The 14,586-nt window shown below is 39.6% G+C and overlaps 1 pseudogene; it reads left to right on the top strand.

Moving 5' to 3' along the window:
- The first annotated feature begins 1,506 nt into the window (after positions 1-1,506).
- LOC102774438 lies at positions 1,507-2,755 on the top strand (annotated as a pseudogene).
- The last annotated feature ends 11,831 nt before the right edge of the window (positions 2,756-14,586 follow it).

The following is a 14,586-nucleotide window of genomic DNA, read 5'->3' on the forward strand; positions in this document are numbered from 1 at the left end:
AAATTAGGCTTAAAATCAAATGAATATCAAGACTGAAAAATAAAATAAAACAGGCATCACTTCAGAAATGAAAATTAATGTGGAAATATTTTAACAGAAAAACAAAATCTAACAAAAAAAAATTACTTACTGGGAAGAGAGTGACAAGAAAACATTCTCAAAATGGAGGAGGGAGAGAAGAAATGTTTTATCTACAAATTGTCAAAAGATATGATTTTTCAAAAATATTTTCAAGATTAGAAATACATTTTGAATTGTTTGTGTCGATTATTCCATGGATAGTAAACCCCAGACACAGAACACAAAGCATTTATTCTGATTTTACCATAAGGCTTATACTCTTTTGCTTCCAGCTTTCAGCTCTTACAGGTCTTGTGTCTAAGTTTCCTTAGTGTGGACATAATATTTACTTGGAAATAGTTTGTCTCTGCTCTTCAGGCCTTTCTTGAGACTCTGTTAAATGTTCCAGGTGTTCAAGGAAGTCACAACTCATGTTGCCACAACACAATGTGCTTCCCTTGTACTTGTTCTTCCAGCTGCTATTATTTCCCCAGAAGCTTGTTCTTTGCTTGGTCTCGTGAAGCTCTACCTACAAAGGCCCTTAGTGGGTAATGGTAGTTGTCTGTGAGAGATCACAGTGAAAAGAAAAGCAAACCAGGGGAAGCCGACAATTGCCTGAGCTACTTGTTTGCTTGTCTGGAGGTACATTGCCACCCCCGCTTACAGCCAGATAAGAAGGCAACAGAACAGGAGCATCTGACTAACACATATCATAATTCAGGGACACGGAGGAAGATAGAATTTGCAAGACAGACTAGAGAAAAGGAACCAGAGAAAAATTCCAGAAATTTGAATAAGGTTTCCCTTAAGTCTTTGACTGTAAACTAAGTGAAGGGAAGGGAAAATAATTTTCTTTCTATCCTTTTAAGTTCTTGGATGAGAACACTGTGTAATAAAAGATGGGTTAATGAGAAAAAATAATTTTAATTATGTATGCATGTTCAAATGGGAGCCCCACAAAGATACGAGACTCATAAGGTGGCCAGATGGTTGAGGCTTACGTAACATTTTCAGCTAAGGAAAGATATATGGATTTGTGGTTTCAAAGGGGGGAAGACAATTAAATTCATAGGAAGATAAGAAGATGAAACATTTGGTAAGCAAAGGTTGCCCTGCCCTTCAGGAGTAAACTTCACCTCTCCTGGTACAGGCCCCCCTTCTAATGTAAATCTCCCTTACAAAAGGGTAACTTCTCTGTTTTCATAGCTTCTCCTGCGTCTGCAACTCCTCAAAATAATCCTTATGCCAAAGAGGCATGTTTTGAGGTGGCATATTCTGCTACATATATAAGCTATGTAACCAGAGTAAAATGGGCGGACAGAGGGAAGCCAGGACAAGCAGGTGCCAGTCAGGTGTGGAGAGCCCCAGGGGTCCTTTCTCGCCTGCCCGCCAGAAGCCCGTCAGGGATATCAGCGTGGTCCGGTGCGGGGTGGAGGCCCCTGCAAAATGGTCCCACACGGGGCGTTGCTCCTTCTCCTCCCCTTGGCTGGAGCCACGGAGCACCCCGAGGGCCTGGAGCACAGGTTGGGCCAGGCCCTGCTGTGACCCTGTCTGCCCCCAACACCTTGCGCTTCTTCTGGAGCATCTACACCTTCTGTGACTGGCAAAACTTTGTGGGCCGGAGGCGCTAAGGGGCAACTCCCAGAACCCCAGGGTGGCTTACTCCTTCATCATCATCTTCTTGCTCTTTGGCAATTTCCTGATCTGTCATGTCATCTTCAAGAACCAGCAAATGCACCCGGCCACCAGCCTCCTCGTCGTCAACCTGGCCATCGCTGATGTAATGATCACACTTGTAGGCACCCCTTCACTGGTCCGCGTTGTGAACAGCCCATAGGTGTTCCGGAAAGGCATGTGCCATGTCAGCCGCTTCGCCCAGTACTGCTCCCTGCCCATCTCTGTCCGGATGGTGACAGCCATTGTCTTGAACCGCCACCAGGTCATTATGCATCCATTGAAACCCCGGATCTCCATCACAAAAGGTGTCATCCACATCGAAGACTCTGGACCCTGGCCATCTTCTTTTCACTCCCACATGCTATCTGCCAGAAATTATTTACCTTCAAGTACAGTGAGGACACTCTCTATGCCTGCCAGACTTTCCTGAGCCACCTGACCTCTTCTGGAAATACCTGGACATGGCCACCTTCATCCTGCTTTACACCCTACCCCCCTCATCATCTCTGTAGCCTATGCCATGTGGCCAAGAAGCTGTGGTTGGCAACACAATCGGGCAACACAATCAGCGACGTGACCGCAGAGCAGTACCTGACCTTGCAGGGCAAGAAGAAGAAGGCCATCAAGATGCTGATGCTGGTGGTGGTCCTATTTGCCCTCTACTCTGGTTCTCCCTCAACTGCTACCTCCTCCTGTCCAGCAAGGTCATCGATACCAACCATGTCCTCTACTTAGCCTTCCATTGGTTTGCCATGAGCAGCACCTGCTACAACCCTTTCATCTACTGCTGGCTTAACGAGAACTTCAGGTTGGAATTGAAGGCATTACGAAGCATGTGCCAGAGGCTACCAAAACCTTGGGAGGAAAGGCCACCCTCCCCAGTCCCTTCCTTCAGGATGGCTTGGACAGAGTAAGGCAAGTCAGAGGGCTCCAGTAGCCTACAACCTCCTGCCCTTCCCCAACCCCGTCTGGGAAGACAGACCTATTGTCTGTGGAGCACATCGTGGTGATGAGCTAGAGGAGGGTGGGAAGAGGTGAGGGGAGGGCTCTGTCTACAGCTGAGATTGGGAAAGGGCCTGAGTACAGAGCCTGGAAAAGAGCCTGTTTTCTCATACATGACCTTCACCATGCTGGAAACAAGTTCCTGCAGAAGCTGTAGGACTCTTGAGTTTCTAGGAAACTGTTTAGCTTCCTAGTCACATTTGGCGTGAAGACTAAAAGGCACCTATCAACTAGACACATGTTTGTGAATTTCTGTCTAAGCAATGCTGTGAGGCATATCACCTTGGTTCCTGAGCCAGAGAACAAGACAACTTCAGCCCAGATGGAGGCTGAGTCAGTCAACTACCTCCAACTGTCAGGCAGCTGCCTTACCACCCTCCCTGCCACTGAGCATCCTTAAGGACACCTGAGCCATTGGGTGTGGCTGACCCAGATGCTCAGAGCTGAGCTTGAAGAAGCTCATTGAAGAGTGCAAGGTTAGCGAACCAGTTGGCACGGAGGTTTTCATGCCTTGCTTTCTGAAGTCATGGGACCAGGATGAATCACAATTCCATGGTGGCCTGGCCTGATATTTGACAAGAAAGGACCAATGCAATATCTTAAAACAACAACAAAATTTATTATTAAAACTTTGGAAAATTCAGAAAAGCACAAAGAAGAAAATAAACATCACCCTCTTCTCACAACATGTGATAAGTTGTTAGCTGTGAATTTATTTGCAACTTTTTTATTTTGTGCCTGTGTGCATTTCATTTCATTATGAACTGCACTTTCCCACGTAGAGATAAGCAAGAAATGGGCGGAGCAGAGAACTCTTGAGCCTCTATCCCGGGAATAGTGTCCTCCACTATTAGTGTCCACTACTAACAGAAGAGTTGGAAAAAGAGGTGGGAGAGGAACACAAGGAGTAGACTGTCACGGAGCAGACAGACTGCCTTCCTCTTGTACTCAGTGATGAAGGGGCCTGGCTGCAGTACCTCTTTTCAGATGGTGGCTATTGTGATGAGACAAGATCAAAGCTCATCCAAGAGCCATAATTCCTTCTCTCCTTCAATCACACAGAATGAGAGGCGGAAAGCACTGCTCTGCTTTCACAGGAGATGAGGGAGCAGGCTTTCCAACATGCTGAAAATCAGTGTTAGACACCTTAGCCCCCACCCCCAACCTGCCTAGACAGGTCATTTCTCTGTGTTGCCTAAATAATGCTTCTTTATTTTCTTCATTGTCTGCATCACCCTCACAGTGTACGCATCACTTATAGAAACCTGTGCCATGGTGATGGTCCGTTGCCTGAGAAACCTCATTCCAGAGACTGAGCATTTTCATCACCTTCTATCTAAGAGACGCGTCACACAGAATAGAGTTGAATTCACCAGTCCAACACAGTTGCCACTCTCACTGGTTTTAACTTTTTTTCTAGCACCAGCTAGATCCAGAAAGCAAAGCATGGTTATGGAACTGAGGGAAAACTCAAGTTTGGGGGGAAGGGTCACTTAGATCGGGTGGCTGTTAATGGAAACTGAACTTGGTCATATCACTTGCTTCCCTATAATGAACCATGGGACTTTGTTATACTATTCTATTTATATGGAAGTTTGAAACTTTTCAGGATGAAATGTTTTTAAAAAAATCATATTTTGAACAGTGGGTAAAAAAACTGACTTTCATGGAGCAAAGAGAGCTCTCTGAGTCCGGAGGGATCCCCAGATGGATTTTTCTAGCCAAATGGCTCCCATGTCTGTGCCTATTGTCTCTGTAGTGTTGACCAGTAGAAATTCTATGAATCGGAGAGAGAACAGGCAGCAGGGTCACCATGTCCCTGAACTTTGCCTCTCTCTCTCCCAGAGCATCTAGAAATATGGTCAAGTCACAGAGAAGCCCTTTTCTGAGGAAGGACTAATTGTTGGCCCATTAGGTCTGTGTCTCCTGACTGTACCTTGTCTGCCCCCCTCCCTATGTTCCCTACATGCCTCAGAGCAAAAAGTGGATCCTATTTTTGAATGTGAAATTTATAAAACTTGAGTCTTCCCAATGTGCTATAATATGTACTTTATTATAAATTGCTCCAGTCTCAATAAAATAATTTTGGGTACGTGTTGGGAATAAAAGAGTAAAATGACCTCATTGAACATCTGTGAAAATCAATAGAGACTCCAGAAAGGCCCTGCAATGAGAGTTGGGCTAAATTATTCCCAGAACAAAGTTTACTCTATGCCCACACTAAGATAACTTAGAAACAAGTCTTGAAAGAATCAAACTAAACCATATTTACATTAAGTACTTGTCAGAACAAAACTGAACACTCTTTAAAGAATGATTTTAAAAGAAAACACTAGATACTCAAAAAGTAACATGTGCCATGTACAATCTACAGTAAAATTTAATAGACATGCAGATAATTGGGCAATAAATCAATAAATGAAAGAGATGATAAAATTTGCAGACAAATACTTTAAAGTTGCTATTAAAAATAATATGAATGCTAAATTCCAAGAGGCTGTTTGTAGAAATAAACACACCTATTCTAAAGTTTACATGAAAACTCAAAAAATCTAGGAAAACCAAAATCTTACGAAACAAATGACTAACTTAAAAATATGGCACACTAAAGTTAATCAAACTAAAAATGTCTGTTCTTTAAAAGATACTGAGGGGGTGGTAGGAGGGAACAAAGATGAAGATAATATTTATCTGATTAAATAATTATACACTGATATAGAAATAAATCTTACAAATAATAGAAAAACAAATGACAAAATTGGAAAAAAATATTTGTGCAGATGCTCTACATAACAAAATCTGCAGATAACCAATAAACGCATGAAAATATATTCATTCTCATTAAGATAAATGTAAATTTTTCATTAAGAAATTAAGATCATTAAGAAAATATAAATACATGCCCCAAAACTCATTAATTATAATTAATGCAATTAAAAGGACTGACCATGAGTCTTGGCCAAGTGGCTCAGTTGTTTGGTGCATTGTCCCATGCACCAAAAAGGTTGTGGGTTTGATTCACAGTCAGGGCACACACTTAGATTGTAGCTTTGATCCCTGGTTTGGATGCATACAGGAGGCAACCAACTGATGTTTCTTTCCCTCTCTCTCTTCCTCTCTCTCTAAAATCAATAAAAACATATCCTCAGGTGCGGATTAAAAAAATAAAAAGATTGACCATGACAAGTTTTGATTGGGATATGGAGCAACTAGAACTCTCATACATAGTGCTGAGAATATAATTATGTACCTTGCATCAAATTAATCTTATGCTTACTATACAACTGAGTAAACCCACACCTAAATATTTACCCCAAGGAAATGCAAACACATGCCCACAAAGAAACTTGCACAAGAATTTTTTCAGTTTTATTCATAAATATCTCAAACTAAAAGCAACCAAAATGCCCAACATTACATTAATGTTTAAACAAATAGTGGTATATTCAATGCATCCAGCAACAAAATGAACAAACTACTGATAGGTGCAAATAATGGATTATTTTTTTTTTAATTAAGGCTGAACAAAAGAAGCCAGATTGAATAATTCCATGCAAATGACACTTTAGAAATTATAATACACTAGGGCTCCAGTGCATGAATTCAATGCATCTTAAAAAGGAACTGTGGGCCGCGAGGCTGTGGTGGGCACAGGGGTGGGTCTTGGCCCATCCTCCGTGCCCCCACTCAGGTCCTCCCACTGCGGTCCCTGGCCCCCTGTCTGCTGGAAGCCCTGCTCCCACTGCCACCACTCCCATGTGCTGACAGCATTGGCCCCACTCACATCCACTGATGGCGTGGAGCGATTGGGGCCGATGCCAGCAGTGGGTGCGAGGGACTGGTGCTGTCAGCAGGTGCAAGCGGTGGCTGCTGCCCTGATCACCCCTCAGGAGCAGGAGGAGGTGGAGAAGCTCTGAGGGGCAATAGGGGCTGGCAGCCGCCACTCACACCCACTGACAGTGCTGAGTGATTGGGGAAGCCACCGGTTGCGAGCAGCGGGTGCAAGTGCCAGGCGGGACCATGGAGCATGAGAGCAAAGAATTTTCATTAACCACCAGAAGCTCGCCCCGATGACAGAGACTGGCACTCTGCCTTGGTCTGGCACCCCAGATAACCTGCTCCACCATCCCTCCACAGCTTACGCTCGCCATGTTCCATACACACCCCTGGTGGTAAGTGTATGTCATAGCAACTGGTTGTTCAGTTGTTCCACTGTTCAGTCTCTTTGCATATTAGGTTTTTATATATATAGATAGTGAGAGACAGTAGGTAAGCAGATATCTGAAACTATGAGTTGGTAAAGGGTAAAAATATGCTGTATAAAGGAAAAAGTATTCTATGCCTTGAATATTCTATGTCAATTGGCTGTTAGATATTTGTCAAAACTCATTGAACTACACATTCAAAATAGAAGCATTTTATCCTATGCACGTTATACCTCATTAGTTGATTATTTAAAAATAAGTAGCTTAAAAACAATATTTGCATAGAAGCTCAATGAATTAAAGTTATTAATTATACATTAATCCCATTAAAATTTATTGAGTAACTTCCCTGGTACTCTGCTAGCTATTGATCATAGCTGAAACAAACTGAAGAAGGACATAATTGAGCTCATTTCTATCCAATTAAACAGGGGAAATAGTAGTTCTGTTAAAAATATCTCTCAAGCTGGTCCAATGTTAGATTTAGGATTTCTAAATATTCATGAACTTGCATGTGCATTTTATTATCTTCTGATAAATGCTAACATATACCCAAACTTAAAAACTTGATTATTATAAAACATAATATTTATGTTATTGTTTGATATTACCTATGCTGCTCTTCCCCTTAAACAAAAACTGTTCTTTTCCATTAGCTCTTTTTTGTGAAAAATAATTCATCACCCAAATAATGAGGATTAATAGCAAATAGGTCAAGTTAAATTTCTTCTAATATTGTTTTTTTTTTGGGGGGGGGGACTATAAATGAAGTCATTATTTTCTTCTATGTAGACTTAAAATATTTACATGAATTTCTCAAACTTGGGCGATTTTCATGAAGCTCAAGAGCATATATATAAAGAAAAACACTCTAGCTTTAGGTGCAGCTTGCTTATTTTGGCATATTTATTTCTCTTCATTAATGAACTCTTCTAAAACACATAATCATGGGGTTTGATTCCAGATTGTGGCATTTGTTCTAATTCATAGCAGGAGCTCTTAAATTTGGAGAGCTGTTTTATAAATGCCTATCACTATTCACATAAGGGAATGTTGTGAGCATATGGACAGATGAGCTACTAGTAAACCTCTTCACTACTGAGAAAACAAGTAGTTGAACAGGGCTTATCAATGGTAATTACTTGTTTGTACAGGACCTCACAAGAATATTTTTGAAGAGTAAGTGGACTGGGATGTGTGATTCTATATGGGGTGGAAGAGCTATTTTGTAGAACAATATGTGAGTCACAATACCCATGAGTCTACCCACTTTTCACTCTTAAAGTCATGATACTTAAAGCTGCACCTCGGAATACCGGGAAGAGATATCCTAGGAGTTGCAAAACAAGATGAGTATTTGCTGAAGGATATACACCAGGCAGCTGTAGGATATATAGCCAGGGAGGTTATTCGGGGTTCTTGCTGAAGTGGGCCAAGGTTACACGAAGATGAATATGACAGAGGATCAATTTCAAAGGCTGAGTTGTGGACCATAAATTAGTCATATGTCTGGAGGATCAGAAACAAGGAGTAATACGTACATGAAAGATGTTGAGAAAGTGATTTAGAATTATGATAATAAAGAGAAAATGTATAGCAGACTTCTACTTTCAAATAAAGCAGTTCTCGGTTTGTTCAAGAGGGTGTGGTTTACTGACATGAATTATACAATGTTAACATAATCGTATGAGTCTAATAAGAGAGACATAGGAAGCAGTTTTGTAGACAGGCTCTATAGCTCTCACTGTACAAGAAGTAAAAGAAGGGCAAAGGTTTTCCTTTACTTTATGCCGAGTGCATCTAATGGAAAGAGGCAGTGTGCTTCAGCACTGTTCAGCAACATCAGGAGGTTATCATCTGGGATCACCTGAGTGTGACATTGTGTATGCTGCCTCAGCTGGCCCTGCAAATGGACTCTTAGTGTCTATCAAGGAAAATGCTATACTCAAAGGGCCAATTAAGTGAAAGGGCTGCTCAACTGAACCAGCTATTTGACTGGGGATATTATGATAATCTAAGAACACAAATTTACATGTTGACTAATAAAATAAGGTTAACCTTGGTGGGAGAAGCACGTTGCTCTCACATCAGTGGAGTGCATTATTGTGAAGAACAGCAATTAGCACTGGCAAGGGAAATAACATAAACAGGCACAACTGCATAGATAGATGCAGAAATAGTCATATTTTCATATTTGTACAAAATGTATTTCTTTTATTTTTATAATTGTAGATGCTACAAAATTATATTTTAAATATGTACTTTTATTATGTGTCATGAATTACAGTATATATTTTACATTTATATACACATTTTAATACCCATGGTTTTATATCCTAAAGTCATTATAAAATTATACTTCTAGGGATGTAAGAGATTTTTAGAGACAACATTTTATGATTTTTTTAATCTCTAATTTTAAGAACCAATCTTTGCAAAGGAGATAACTATAATCTAATGCGAAAGAGAGAAACTTAGTCAACAATTAAGGAAGATCTCAGAGAAAGACACAGAAAGTACCCACTTGGAGGGTGTGCACTTGGAGGGGCAGGGGAAGTCTAAAAGGAGTCAATGGGGAAAACAGGGGGACATATGTAATATTTTCAACAATAAAGATTTAAAAAGTATGTAGGTTATCCTGGGGTCTCACAGCTGTGGAGCCTGAAAGTCCAAGGTCAAGGTGTCAGTACGTTTGGTTTCTCCTGAGGCCTTCCTCCTTGGCTTGGAGAGGCAAATCTTCTTGCTGTGTCCTCACAGGACCTTTTCCCTCCTTGTGTACACCCCTAGAATCTCTTTCTATTCTTATAAGGACACCAGCCAATATGGATGAGTCCCACCCTTATGACCCCAATATGGCTGGTGCCCTTATAAGTGTTACCTTTGTGTCTTTAATGTTATATATAATGGAAGTATATTGGAGAGATCTGAAAAAAATTCACATAATCCTATTTCTGACTCATTACAAAGAGACAAGGTGGGATATGGGGTGAGAATAAGAGGTAAGGAGTGCTGAGAGAAGAGGAAGCACAGAAACTTGTCTGTCAGTTTAGAGGTTATTACTGTAGTCCGATGGCTTGCTATAAAATGATAGAATTAGAAATGAGGAGAAATGGCCATCTTATGTAAAAATAGGAATATATATATATTTATAAAAGCTGATTACTTATAACCATTTTGTCCCTATACACTAGAATTTCCCATTGAATCAGATATGTCAGTGAGAGAAAGAAAGCAATCAAAGTAATGAATGACTAATAGTGTTTTCTAAAAAAATTGGCTATTTGCAGTATTGTAAAACAATGCCATAGGAGCAGGTTTAAGAATAAAAATCAAACATAATTTATTTAAGATTTGACCCACTTCTTAATTTTTACTGCTAGGTTGGTGTTACTTGGGAAACAGACTACAGACATAGTTGCTTATCATTACCAAGAATTAAAGAGTGCTTTATGCAATTTTAATTAAGTGTTTATCATATCTATATACTAGTATATATAAAAGCCTAATATGCAAATTGTCCCCACGGGAGTTTGACTGGGAGACTGGTCGCTCACTGACCACCGGGGGCAGTGCAAAATGAAGGAAGGCCCCAGTCGGCAGCCAGAAGGAAGGCCTCAGCCAGCAGACCTGATCACCGGCCAGGCCTAGGGACCCTACTCGTACACGAATTTTCGTACACGAATTTTCACACACCGGGACTCTAATTGGTTTATAATCTTATAGACAGGACATGATCATATGAAGCAGCATCACCAAAAACAAGAATATATATGCTGTTGGCTGAATAAATGCTTATTCATAACAAATTTTCAAAACAGAGATTTTCAACAATGGTGCTTTTGACATGTGGGGCTGGATAAGTATTGCTGTGGGGGGCTGTCCTATGCATGATTGGATATTAAGTAGTGTCTCTGACCTCCACTTTCTATATGCCAAAAGAACACTTCATCATAGTTGTGACAATCAAAATTACCTCCATTATAGTTTTGATTTGCATTCCCTGATAGCCAGTGAAGTTGAGCATCTTTTCATATAATTATTCACCACTTGTAGGTCTTCTTGAGAGAAGTGTCTGTTCAGGCTCTCTACAATGAGATACCACCTCACACCTGTTAGAATGGCTGTTACCGCCCTGATCGGTTTGGCTCAGTGGATAAAGCGTCTGCCTGGGGACTGAAGGGTCCCAGGTTTGATTCCGGTCAAGGGCATGTACTTTGGTTGTGGGCACATCCCCAATAGGGGGTGTGCAGGAGGCAGCTAATCAGTGTTTCTCTCTCATCGATGTTTCTGACTCTGTCCCTCTCCCTTCCTCTCTGTAAAAAAATCAATAAAATTTTTTTTTTTTTTAAAAAAGAAAGAAAGAATGGCTGCTATCAACAAGACAAGTAATAACCAGGGTTGGGAGGTTGTGGAAAAAAATGATATGCAAATTGTTCCCAAGGGAGTTTGACTGGGAGACTGATCACTCGCTGACCACCAGGGGGCAGGGCAAAATGCAGGGAGGCCCCAGCTGGCAGCCAGAAGGAAGGCCCTGACCAGCAGCAGGAAGGCCCCGATCAGGCAGGCCTAGGGACCCTACTGGTGGGAATGTAAACTGCTAAAGTTACTATGGAAAAAAGTATGGAGATTCCTCAAAAAATTACAAATAGAGTTACCATATGATCCAGCAAACCCTGTTCTGGGAATCTACCTGAAAAATTTGAAAACATTCATTTGCAACTATATATGCACCCTTATGTTCATTGCAGAATTATTCACAGTGGCCATGGAAACAACCAGTTTGTTTGTATCCTTCAATAGGTGATTAGACAAGGAAGATGACATACACATATACAATGGAATACTACTCTGCCATAAGAAAAGATGAAATACTGACATTTGTAACAACATAGATGGATCCTAAGAATATTATGCTAAGCGAAATAAGTCAGAAAAAGTCAAGAAGCATATGCTTTCACTCATATGTGGGGTATAAAGCTGAAAGCAACAAATTAACAAACAATAAAAACAAAGAAACAAAAACTCATAGACACAGAAAACAGTCTGATGGTTACCAGAGGGAAGGGTTGAAAGGTAGTTAAGGGTCTAGGAAGTCAAATATATGGTCACAAAAGAAGATATAAGTTCGGGTGGTAAACACACAATGTAATATACAGATGATGTATTATAGAATTATAGACTTGAAAACTATGTAGTTTTGTTAATCAATGTCACCCAAATAAATTTAATTAAAATAATAAAAAGTTATAGCCAGTCATTAACAAATACTCCAGAGTGGAGGTTAAAGTACCTTGCTTGAGAGTTGTTGCTCTGTAGAAAGCATGGAATGACCTAAAGGTTATTATAAAACAATGTTTTTTTTAATTTTTGTTACAAGCAATTCTAAATGTTGAAGAACCACCATGGGAAGGAAGGAAACACTAACTGAGTAGACAGAATTTAAGTAAGACAACTAAGTATTAATTTTCTTTAAATGTCAGTCTTCTAAGTAAAATTTTACTTGAAGAAATTATGAGAAATTGTACAGATTAAAAATTATATAATTTATTTTCCATTCACAATCTAAGGAAGAACACATAAATGCAAACTAAACTATCTGAAATTTACCTCATATAGTAAAAGCAAAAATTAAATCTTTTTAGTTCCCCTGAATATTTCAAGTATTATGTCAGTACTTGAAAAGGCATAATGAAAGAAGAAATGCAAAATTTTCTTCTTTAATGATAAATATGAAAACATAATGGTAGTTATATAAATAGTATCATTAAATCAGAAGTTACATTTCACCAAAAAATATATAATAAATGAAAAATAGATATGGTTTTAGATGAGATATTTAAGATATAAAATATAGGGTAGCTAGAGATTTTGCTCATGATGAAAGAAACTACCAATGACAGAGGCTTTAAAAAAAAGGAATATACAATGAAATTTTAAATGAAAGCTTAGGATCTTCGTAAGCTTAGAAAAAAATCTAAAGGATAAGAAATCTTAAAATAGTGTATATGGCATTTTGGATACAGGTGATGGGGAGAAGTAAAGTGTGTGTTTCCAGAGTTAATTTAGGAGAATAGATTTGATTAATACATGATTTTTTGATACTGATATAAAGGCATTAAACAAAAGTAACAAAAACTAAAAGAATGTATTTACTCATCTCCTTATAAGAACTATGTGCTACCTTATCTCTGATCATAGGATATGATTTGTGGATTCATGTGGAAATAAGTGCAACTAGAAGCCATCTCTGTGGGGCTCATCAGATATTGTGTAATGCCTTTTAGTACTCAGTACTGCTATAGTTGTCTAGTATTGTAGTATTATGTTAGCAATTCTAGAACTTATTATTTTTATGGACCAGATACTCCTTCAATGCTTTCTTTTATATCTAGGTTCTTCAAAATGCATTAATACTCACAAGTTTCTATTCTCCATATCCCAGCATCTGCTCTTCCATACTACTTCAAGTATTGTGCTTATTTTATTCTATTTATCTCATCTTCAGACAAATCTATGTTGTCTGCCTTTTAAAGAATCCCTTGGGGAGCGGGGAGGATGGAGGGAAGAAGATAGATTTTTGTCCAGTGACTCTCTGACAAGTAACAGAGCTCTCCAACTACTCCCTAACTTTTCAACCTTGAGAGCCGCACCCACACTAGCTTTATTCAGGTAAGTTCAGTTTGAAGGTCCGTATGGAGAAAAGTTTGGTTTATGTATATAGAATTCAAGAGACTGTGTGGTAAGATTCAGACCTTTGAATAGGACAATAAAAGTGGGGGCCACCTTTTTTATACATATGTATTAGTCAACCAAAATTCTATTAGGGAAAAAAATGATGTCTCATTTTCATCTTTACTATACAGAAATCCTACTCAAAATTAACCTTCTCAAAAAGTTTTAATCATTTCTATCTTCCAAAAAGAATATTAGAAAATTAGTCACAATGTTACAAAATGGATTTTAAAAACAGCTTTATTGAGATATAATTCACATATCATAAAAAATTTTGGCTTCTAAAGTGTTCAATTTAGAGGGCTTTTTTATTTTTAGTATAATTACAATGTTTACAAACCACCATTATCTCATTTTAGTAGAATTTCTTCAATTGAAAAAGAAATCTCATGCACATTAGCAATCACTCCCCATTCCCCCTGCATTTCCTAGGAACTACTAATTTACTTTCTGTCCCCATGAATTTGCCTAATTTGGAAATATAATGGATACATATAATGTGGACTTTTGTGACTGGCTTCTTTTACCCGCCATAATGTTTTCAAGTTTTGCCCATGTTGTTGCATATATCAGAACTTATTTTTTTTCTTATTGCCAACTATATTTTACTAGAGGTCCAGTGAATGAATTCGTGCACAGGTGGGGTCTGGCCAGCCCACCCCGGGGCCAATCGGGGCTGTGCCAGCCAGGTGGAAGGGCCACAGGAGGTTGGCCAGCCAGCCCCACCCCCGATCAGACCAGTTGGCCATTTGCAGTGCACATCATAGGGACCAGTCATTCTGATCGTTCCAGTCATTCTGGTTGCTCTGGTCGCTTGGCTTTTATATGTATACAAGAGGCCTGGTGCACAAAAATTTGTGCACTCGGAGCGGGGGGGAGGTCCCTCAGCCCTTCCTGTGCCCTCTCACAG

The sequence above is a fragment of the Myotis davidii genome, unplaced genomic scaffold (genome assembly GCF_000327345.1).
Source record: "Myotis davidii unplaced genomic scaffold, ASM32734v1 scaffold24, whole genome shotgun sequence".
NCBI lineage: Eukaryota > Metazoa > Chordata > Mammalia > Chiroptera > Vespertilionidae > Myotis > Myotis davidii.